Here is a 9,426-nt window from a genome sequence, read left to right on the forward strand (position 1 = left end):
GAAGCTGGGTCTTGGTGTTGAGATGGAGATCTCTGGGAGATTTTTGCCGTTTGATATTATGTGGAGCTGGGAGGTCTCTTGTGGACCAGTGTCCTGAAGTTGGTTCTCCCACCTCAGAGACTCAGCCCTGATGCCTGGCTGGAGCACCAAGAGCCTTTAATCCACACGGCTCAGAATAAAAGAGAGAAAATATAGAAAGGAAAGAAAGGAAGGAAGAAAGGAAGGAAGGAAGAGAGGAAGAAAGGGAGGTAGGAAGGGAGGATGAAAGGAAGGTAGGAAGGGAGGATGAAAAGATGGAAGAAAGGAGGGAAGAAAGGAAGGAAGAAAGAAAGAAAGGAAGAAAGGAAGAAAGAAAGGAAGAAAGAAAGAAAGAAGATAAAATAAATTAGGATAAAATAAAGTTATTAAAATAAAAAATAATTATTAAGAAGAAAAATTTTATAAAAAAAATAAGAACAAAAATAAAACGGTTTGGTCAGAACCCTAGGACAAATGGTGAAAGCAAAGCTATACAGACAAAATCTCACACAGCAGCACACACATACACACTCACAAAAAGAGAAAAAGGGGAAAATAATATTATATCTTGCTCCCAAAGTCCACCTCCTCAATTTGGGATGATTCGCTGTCTATTCAGGTATTCCACAGATGCAGGCACTTCAAGTTGATTGTGGAGCTTTAATCCACTGCTTCTGAGGCTGCTGGGAGAGACCTTCCCCTCTCCTCCTTGTTCGCACAGCTGCTGGGTTCAGCTTTGGACTTGGCCCCGCCTCTGCGCGTAGGTCGTCAGAGGGCGTCTGCTCCTTGCTCAGACAGGACGGCGTTAAAGGAGCCGCTGATTCGTGGGCTCTGGCTCAGGCCGGGGTGGGGGGGGGGGAGGGAGGGGCACGGAGGCGGGGCGAGCCTGCGACGGCAGAGGCCGGCGTGACGTTGCACCAGCCCGAGGCGCGCCGCGCGTTCTTTCGGGGAAGCCGTTCCTGGATCCGGGGTCCCTGGCAGTGGCGGGCTGCACAGGCTCCTGGGACGGTAGGTGTGGAGAGTGACCTGTGCTCCCACACAGGCCTCTTGGTGGCGGCAGCAGCAGCCCTAGCGTCCCACGCCCGTCTGTGGTGTCCGCGCCGACAGCAGCGGCTCGCGCCAGTTTCTGGAGCTCCTTTACGCGGTGCGCTTAATCTCCTCTCCTCTCACACCTGGAAACAAAGAGGCAAGAAAAGTCTCTTGTCTCTTCGGCAGCTCCACGCCCGTTTCTGGAGCTCCTTTAAGCGGCGCGCTTAAACCCCTCTCCTCGCGTACCAGGAAACAAAGAGGCAAGAAAAAGTCTCCAGTCTCTTCGGCACCTCCGCCTGGAGCTCCTTTAAGCGGCGTGCTTAAACTCCTCTCCTCGCGCACCAGGAAGCAAAAAGGGAAGAAAAGGTCTCTTGCCTCTTCGGCAGCTCCAGACTTCTCCCGGACTCCCTCCCGGCTAGCCGTGGTGCACTAACCCCTTTAGGCTGTGTTCACGCCGCCAACCCCAGTCTTCTCCCTGCGATCCGACCTCTGAAGCCCGAGCCTCAGCTCCCAGCCCCCGCCCTCCCCGGAAGGTAAGCAGACAAGCCTCTCGGGCTGGTGAGTGCCGGTCGGCACTGATCCTCTGTGCGGGAATCTCCCCGCTTTGCCCTCCGAGCCCCTGTGGCTGTGCTCTCCTCCGCGGCTCCGATGTTTCCCCTCTCCGCCCCCCGCAGTCTCCGCCCGCGAAGGGGCTTCTAGTGTGTGGGAACCTTTCCTCCTTCACAGCTCCCTCCCACTGGTGCAGGTCCCGTCCCTATTCTTTTGTCTCTGTTTATCCTTTTTTTTTCTTTTGCCCTACCCAGGTACGTGGGGTGTTTCTTACCTTTTGGGAGGTCTGAGGTCTTCTGCCAGCGTTCAGTGGGTGTTCTATAGGAGCAGTTCCACGTGTAGATGTATTTCTGATGTATCTGTGAGGAGGAAGGTGATCTCCGCGTCTTACTCTTCCGCCATCTTCTAAAAATTGTACATTTTAGAACAAGAGTCCAAATGGAGGCCCACACTCCATATGTCTAAATATTTAAAAATTATAAATCAAGTGAGCAAATTGTTAAAATATGTTCTATCTTCCCATCTTAAAATATACATTTATGATGACAAAATAGAAAGTTGGCAAAATACAAAACACAAATGAATTTATTATTACACATGTCTTTGGGCTGATAATGTTTGGATGAGTAACTGTTTCATATTGTAGCAACTTACACAGCCACTATGTGCTACTGTTGCACATACTTCCCTAATTCCCAGGTATCTCCCCAGTCAGGAACTGGAAAATGAAGCAAAGAAAAAAAGACAGAACTCCCAGGAAATACCTTGGTGTGCTATAGAATCTGTTGTATACATAACCATCTCACAGTAAAGTTGTCAGGTGAATTAGTTTCTCTTTTCACCTACTGAAATTTTTCACTGAACTTCTCCCAATGAAATCCTCCCACATTCTAAAGCAGTGTTTATCTCTGACTGAAAAATCACAAACCTTTATTAAATTCAGACACCTTTTGAGGGTGTAGGGCAAGCAGGGTGGAGAGGCAGTTCCCTGAGACCTGGACAGTGTTACTCATTAGAATGGCTATTTAGGGTTAAGGATGGTGCCATGTCAGTGAGTGCCAGACCCCAAGAGTATCACATGTATAGTTTAATAAAAATTTGGGTAGGCGTGCCTGTGTTACATGGAGCCCTTTAAAGTGCAGGACCAGGGCAGGGGGCCCCTTTTAATGTAAGGGCATTGTCACCTCATTGTTCTGTGACATAGGGACAGAAGTCTAGGAAACAATGACAGGACTCTATGTGGGTTTAATCCACTTTTACCCACCGCCCCCCCCCCTCAACAACAGAACAATGATGAGGCTGCAAACCTACTGTTTAGTGATCATGTTCATTGTTTCCATTCATTCATGTGTCAGATGCTGTTCTAGGCATAACAGTGAGCAAAGCAGTCAGAGTTCATGCTCTCGTAGAACTCACGTGTTAGTGGGAGAAGACCAAAGATAAACACATAAACTATAAGTAAGATAATTTATCATAGAAATAAGTGCTATGAAGAAAATAAAGCATGAAATGGGGCAAGGGCAGGGGTGGACAACTTTAGCTACAGGGTCGGGGAGGAGCTCTCTGGGGAGGTGACTTTTTGGCCAAGACCCACAATAAGAGTAGGAGGCAGTAATGCAAACATTGAACACATTAGATAACTGGATTTCCTGATATTAGAGGGTTAAGAAGAACCACTTTTTAAACTTCAGCACTTGATGAACATCTTAAGTACTTAGGCCCACTGTCTTGCTATCATCTGTAGTGCAACAAATATAAAATTTTTCATAATTCTGGACTTTCTACCACAGCTTGATAATTAATGCATAGAATATAAATGTAAAACTGTGATCAGACCAAATCTGACCTGAATTCAGAATATACCCTATAAAACACATCACTTAATCAATTTTTATATCAGCTACCTTGCTGTTCTTTCTCAAATAGCAAAATAATAAAAATTGTCTTTGTGATTTCTAATGTTTTTCTAGAACTGATCTTAATATGAAAGACTTGATTTCACTAGGTAAGTTTTTAAAAAGCTAAATCTATATAGAATAAAAATTTAGTCTTATACACGAGATTTTTAATTAAAGAATACTCAAAGTTCTAAGTTCTTAGTCAACCAATGCACCTCATAGACTGAAACGGAGAAAAACCTTAATTTTTTTTAATTTGAAAAAAGGAAATTTACCAGTTGGTTTTAAAAGAAATATGCATGTATAATTTGGGATTTTTAAAAAATATATAAATTTATTTATGTATTTATTTTTTGGCCGTGTTGGGTCTGTTGCCGTGCGTGGGCTTTCTCTAGTTGCGGCAAGCGGGGGCTACTTTTGTTGCCGCGTGCAGGCTTCTTGTTGTGGTAGCTTCTCTTTGTTGCAGAGCACAGGCTCTAGGCACGTGGGCTGCAGTAGTTGTGGCATGCCGGCTCAGTAGTTGTGGCTCGCGGGCTTAGCTGCTCTGCGGCATGTGGGATCTTCCCGGATGAGGGCTTGAACCCGTGTCCCCTGCATTGGCAGGTGGATTCTTAACCACTGCACCACCAGGGAAGTCCCTGGGATTTTTTTGTAAACCCTAAATATTTTTTTCACATAATAGAATCAACCTAAAATAATTTTCATTCAATAATTTCTAATTATAAAAGAGAATAATTAGACTTATTTAGTACTTTATTTATTTTTAGTACTTTATTGCTGCTTGTGCCAGACAGCATACAAAGTGATTTACATGCATCATTTCATGTAATTGTCACAAAATCTTGCATGGATTAGTATAAGGTAATACTAAGAATTCCTATTTTATATTTGAGGAAATAAGCACCAAGTTAGGCACCTTGTCCAAAGTCACACACAGTGGCAAATTGTGGAACCAGAAGTTGAACCTGAGCAGCCTGACTTCAGAGTCAACTTAATGCTTGAGATTATGACAAGCTTCTAGATATTTTATACTGTTTTATTCTTTATAATATTGGCATGATTACATTCTTACATAATCTGAAATTTGCTTAATTCTTAAGTTTCTCCAGAAATTCAGTATATTGAATTTTAAAAATATGGTTATAACTCTTTATATAATTTTTAATATAATTATATAATTATTTTATATAATATATAATTTTTTATAATATGAAACTTTATTCTAAAACATATCCCAAACTGCAAGACACAAGTACCATTGAAACAGGTAAATGTATACGTACAGAGAATGGTGAAACAGAATTTTAGCCTTTAAGAAGTCTTTATCAGTAAAAACCCAATATAAAGATTTGTTTCAAAACAAATTACATATACTAACTCTAGCATAATTCTAAAAAATAGTCAAACACAAAACTATGTAAACTGTGAATTCAAGTACAAAAACAAGATGTATGTACATTTGAATCTGTGCAGAGTGCTTCAAACTAATTTTAGTCTAATTCCAAACAGATTGCATAACAAGTCCACAACAGGTCATAGACTAATGAGCAAAGATTCCATAAAATGACTAAATGATTTGTTTCCAAAATCTCCTGTATGATCTGGCAACTGCCACCTCTACCTCTTTCCTTACCTCTAAAATAAATCAGGTTCTGTCACATCTGATGTTAACCACTGCATGGCTTATTAGATTTTGGGCATTTTGATTGAGACCTTTTCATTAAATTTGCTTTCCTGTGACATCTTTCTTCATCAGTATGTCTTCTAAATTCTAAATAGTTCAGGTACCAAAATCTCATTACTGCACAATTGTATAATTACGGTAGCTTCCTTCGTTCAAGTGGACATTTAGAGTTCTCTTTAAATGAATGAAAAAGAAGAGCAGACAACTCCACAAGAACAAATAACTTCATAAATATACTTCTTTATTCTTTAATACTCTTGAAATATTATTAGTAAGTAACTCCCCAGGTCAGAGTTTTAGAGCTTAGATGTAGTAAAATCTCAGAATGTAGTCAAGGGAACAAAAGTTAGTCCTATAGAGATGTGGGTACATTTTAAAATTTTGTTAAATATGTGAAAGGGCTAATGCATTGGGCAGGGGACACATTTAATCATGTCACTTCTGACTCTCATCACTTCTTAGCTGCTTCTTTCTTTAGGAACCTAAAGTCTGAAAAGATCGATATTATTAGACAATTGCTCTGGCATTTTCAATAACATAGGAAAATTGGTTGTTAACATAGGAAAGTGAACTCAAAAATGGTGGTAAACTTTCAGAAAAATCAGGCCTCCAAATCTGCTTTTATTATCAGACTGTTTCTCTACCTCAATACAATTTTCTAGCTATTTATAAGATCTTATCTTGACATTAACAGTGTTAGATATAGTATTATTAGTAGTATTATCAAAATGCAATAGCTTTAAGAAGAGATATTTTATCATTGTTACTTTCTTGAAGTTTATGATGCTTGGAGATTTTTCAAATCCATGATCTTATTTTAGAGCTGAACAAACTGAGGCTCAGATGTTGAGTCATATCGTGACAGCAAGATTATAACGCCCACTTCTTTCTGTCGGCTAATACTATGGTCACTGTGACAATATACTCTACTGCTTCTAATCAGAGGTCTTTAATTTCTTAATTTTAAAAATAACCAAAATATTTTAATAAGCAAAAGTAACAAAACTTTGAAAGTTAATATCTGAAGGTTTTTTTTTTTTGGCCATAGTTTACACATATTCCTTATTAGGAATATGTCTCCATCTTCTTGTTTGGGATGAGTCAAATTTTTATGTTTTGTTTCACTTAAACATAAAACCTGAAACTGTTAACACTCTTAGAAAACATAGAGGAGTTCCTAGACATTGATTTTTGGCAATGACTTTCTGGATATGACAGCAAAAGCAAAATAAATAAATGAGATTATATCAAACTAAAAAGCTTCTGCACAGCAAAGGAAATTTTCAGCAGAATGAAAAAGCAACCTATGGAATGGAGAAAGTATTTTCAAACCATATCTCTTAAGGGCTTAACATGCAAAATATAAGGAACTCGTATTACTCAATATCAAAAAATGGGCAAAGGACCTGAATAAACATGTTTCCAAAGAATACTTAGAAATGGCCAACAGGATCTGAAAAGGTATTCAACATCACTAATTATTAAGGAAATGCAAATCAAAATTACAATGAAATATTATACCTGTTAGGATATTGCTTATTAAAAAAATAATGTGTTGAAAAGTGTAGAGAAAAGGGAACGCTTGTACACTGTTGGTGGCAATGTAAAGTGGTGCAGCCACCATCGAAAAGAGTATTTAGGTTCCTCAAAAATAGAACACCATATAGTCCAGCTATCCACTTATGGGTATTGATCCAAAGGAATTGAAATTAGGATCTTGAAGAGATACCTGCCTTCCCGTGTTCATTGCAGCATTATTCACAATATTCAAGACATGGAAACAACCTAAATGTTCACTTATGGATGAATAAAGAAAATGCAGTATATATGTACAATGGAATGTTATTCAGCCTTAAACAAGAAGGAAATCCTGCCATTTCCAACCACATGGATGGACCTGGAGGACATTATGCTAACTGAAAGAAGCCAGACAAAGATGAATGTTGTATGTGGAATCTAAAAATCATCAAACCCATAGAAACAGTAGAATGGTGTTTGCCAGGAGTTGGGGGAAGTAGGAAATGGGAAGATAATGTTCAAAGGGTAGAAAGTTTGAATTATGTAAGATAATTTCTGGAGACCTGTTATTCAGCATAGTGCCAATAGCTAACAGTACTGTATTCTTTTTTTTTAACATCTTTATTGGAGTATAATTGTTTTACAATGGTGTGTTAGTTTCTGCTTCACAACAAAGTGAATCAGTTATACATATACATATGTTTCCATATCTCTTCCCTCTTGCGTCTCCCTCCCTCCCACCCTCCCTATCCCACCCCTCTAGGTGGTCACAAACCACCTACCTGATCTCCCTGTGCCATGCGGCTGCTTCCCACTAGCTATCTATTTTACATATGGTAGTGTATGTATGTCCATGCCACTCTCTCACTTTGTCCCACCTTACCCTTACCCCTCCCCGTATCCTCAAGTCCATGCTCTAGTAGGTCTGTGTTTTATTCCCATCCTACCCCTAGGCTCTTCATGACTTTTTTTTTCCTTAGATTTCATATATATGTGTTAGCATATGGTATTTGTTTTTCTCCTTCTGACTTACTTCACTCTGTATGACAGACTCCAGGTCCATCCACCTCACTACAAATAACTCAGGTTCGTTTCTTTTTATGGCTGAGTAATATTCCATTGTATATATGTGCCACATCTTCTTTATCCATTCATCTGTTGATGGACACTTAGGTTGCTTCCATGTCCTGGCTATTGTAAATAGAGCTGCAATGAACATTTTGGTACATGACTCTTTTTGAATTATGGTTTTCTCAGGGTATATGCCCAGTAGTGGGATTGCGGGGTCGTATGGTAGTTCTATTTGTAGTTTTTTAAGGAACCTCCATACTGTTCTCCATAGTGGCTGTATCAATTTACATTCCCACCAGCAGTGCAAGAGGGTTCCCTTTTCTCCACACCCTCTCCAGCATTTATTGTTTCTGGAGTTTTTGATGATGGCCATTCTGACCGGTGTGAGATGATATCTCATTGTAGTTTTGATTTGCATTTCTCTAATGATTAATGATGTTGAGCATTCTTTCATGTGTTTGTTGGCAATCTGTATATCTTCTTTGGAGAAATGTCTATTTAGTTCTTCGGCCCATATTTGGATTGGGTTGTTTGTTTTTTGTTATTGAGCTGCATGAGATGCTTTTAAGTTTTGGAGATTAATCCTTTGTCAGTTGCTTCATTTGCAAATATATTCTCCCATTCTGAGGGTTGTCTTTTGGTCTTGTTTATGGTATCCTTTGCTGTGCAAAAGCTTTTAGGTTTCATTAGGTCCCATTTGTTTATTTTTGTTTTTATTTCCATTTCTCTAGGAGATGGGTCAAAAAGGATCTTGCTGTGATTTATGTCATAGAGTGTTCTGCCTATGTTTTCCTCTAAGAGTTTGATAGTGTCTGGCCTTACATGTAGGTCTTTAACCCATTTTGAGTTTATTCTTGTGTGTGGGGTTAGGGAGTGTTCTAATTTCCTACTTTTACATGTAGCTGTCCAGTTTTCCCAGCACCACTTATTGAAGAGGCTGTCTTTTCTCCACTGTATATCCTTCCCTCCTTTATCAAAGATAAGGTGACCATATGTGTGTGGGTTTATCTCTGGGATTTCTATCCTGTTCCATTGATCTGTATTTCTGTTTTTGTGCCAGTACCATACTGTCTTGATTACTGTAACCTTGTAGTATAATCGGAAGTCAGGGAGCCTGATTCCTCCAGCTCCATTTTTCGTTCTCAAGACTGCTTTGGCTATTCGGGGTCTTTTGTGTTTCCATACAAATTGTGAAATTTTTTGTTCTACTTCTGTGAAAAATGCCAGTGGTAGTTTGATAGGGATTGAATTGAATCTGTAGATTGCTTTGGGTAGTAGAGTCATTTTCACAATGTTGATTCTTCCAATCCAAGAACATGGTATATCTCTCCATCTATTTGTATCATCTTTAATTTCTTTCATCAGTGTCTTATAATTTTCTGCATACAAGTCTTTTGTCTCCTTAGGTAGGTTTATTCCTAGATATTTTATTCTTTTTGTTGCAATGGTAAATGGGAGTGTTTTCTTAATTTCACTCTCAGATTTTTCATCATTAGTGTATAAGAATGCCAGAGATTTCTGTGCATTAATTTTGTATCCTGCTACTTTACCAAATTCATTGATTAGCTCTAGTAGTTTCCTGGTAGCCTCCTTAGGATTCTCTATGTATAGTATCATGTCATCTGCAAACAGTGACAGCTTTACTTCTTCTTTTCCTAT

This window comes from Physeter macrocephalus, chromosome 8 (genome assembly GCF_002837175.3).
Source record: "Physeter macrocephalus isolate SW-GA chromosome 8, ASM283717v5, whole genome shotgun sequence".
Lineage (NCBI taxonomy): Eukaryota > Metazoa > Chordata > Mammalia > Artiodactyla > Physeteridae > Physeter > Physeter macrocephalus.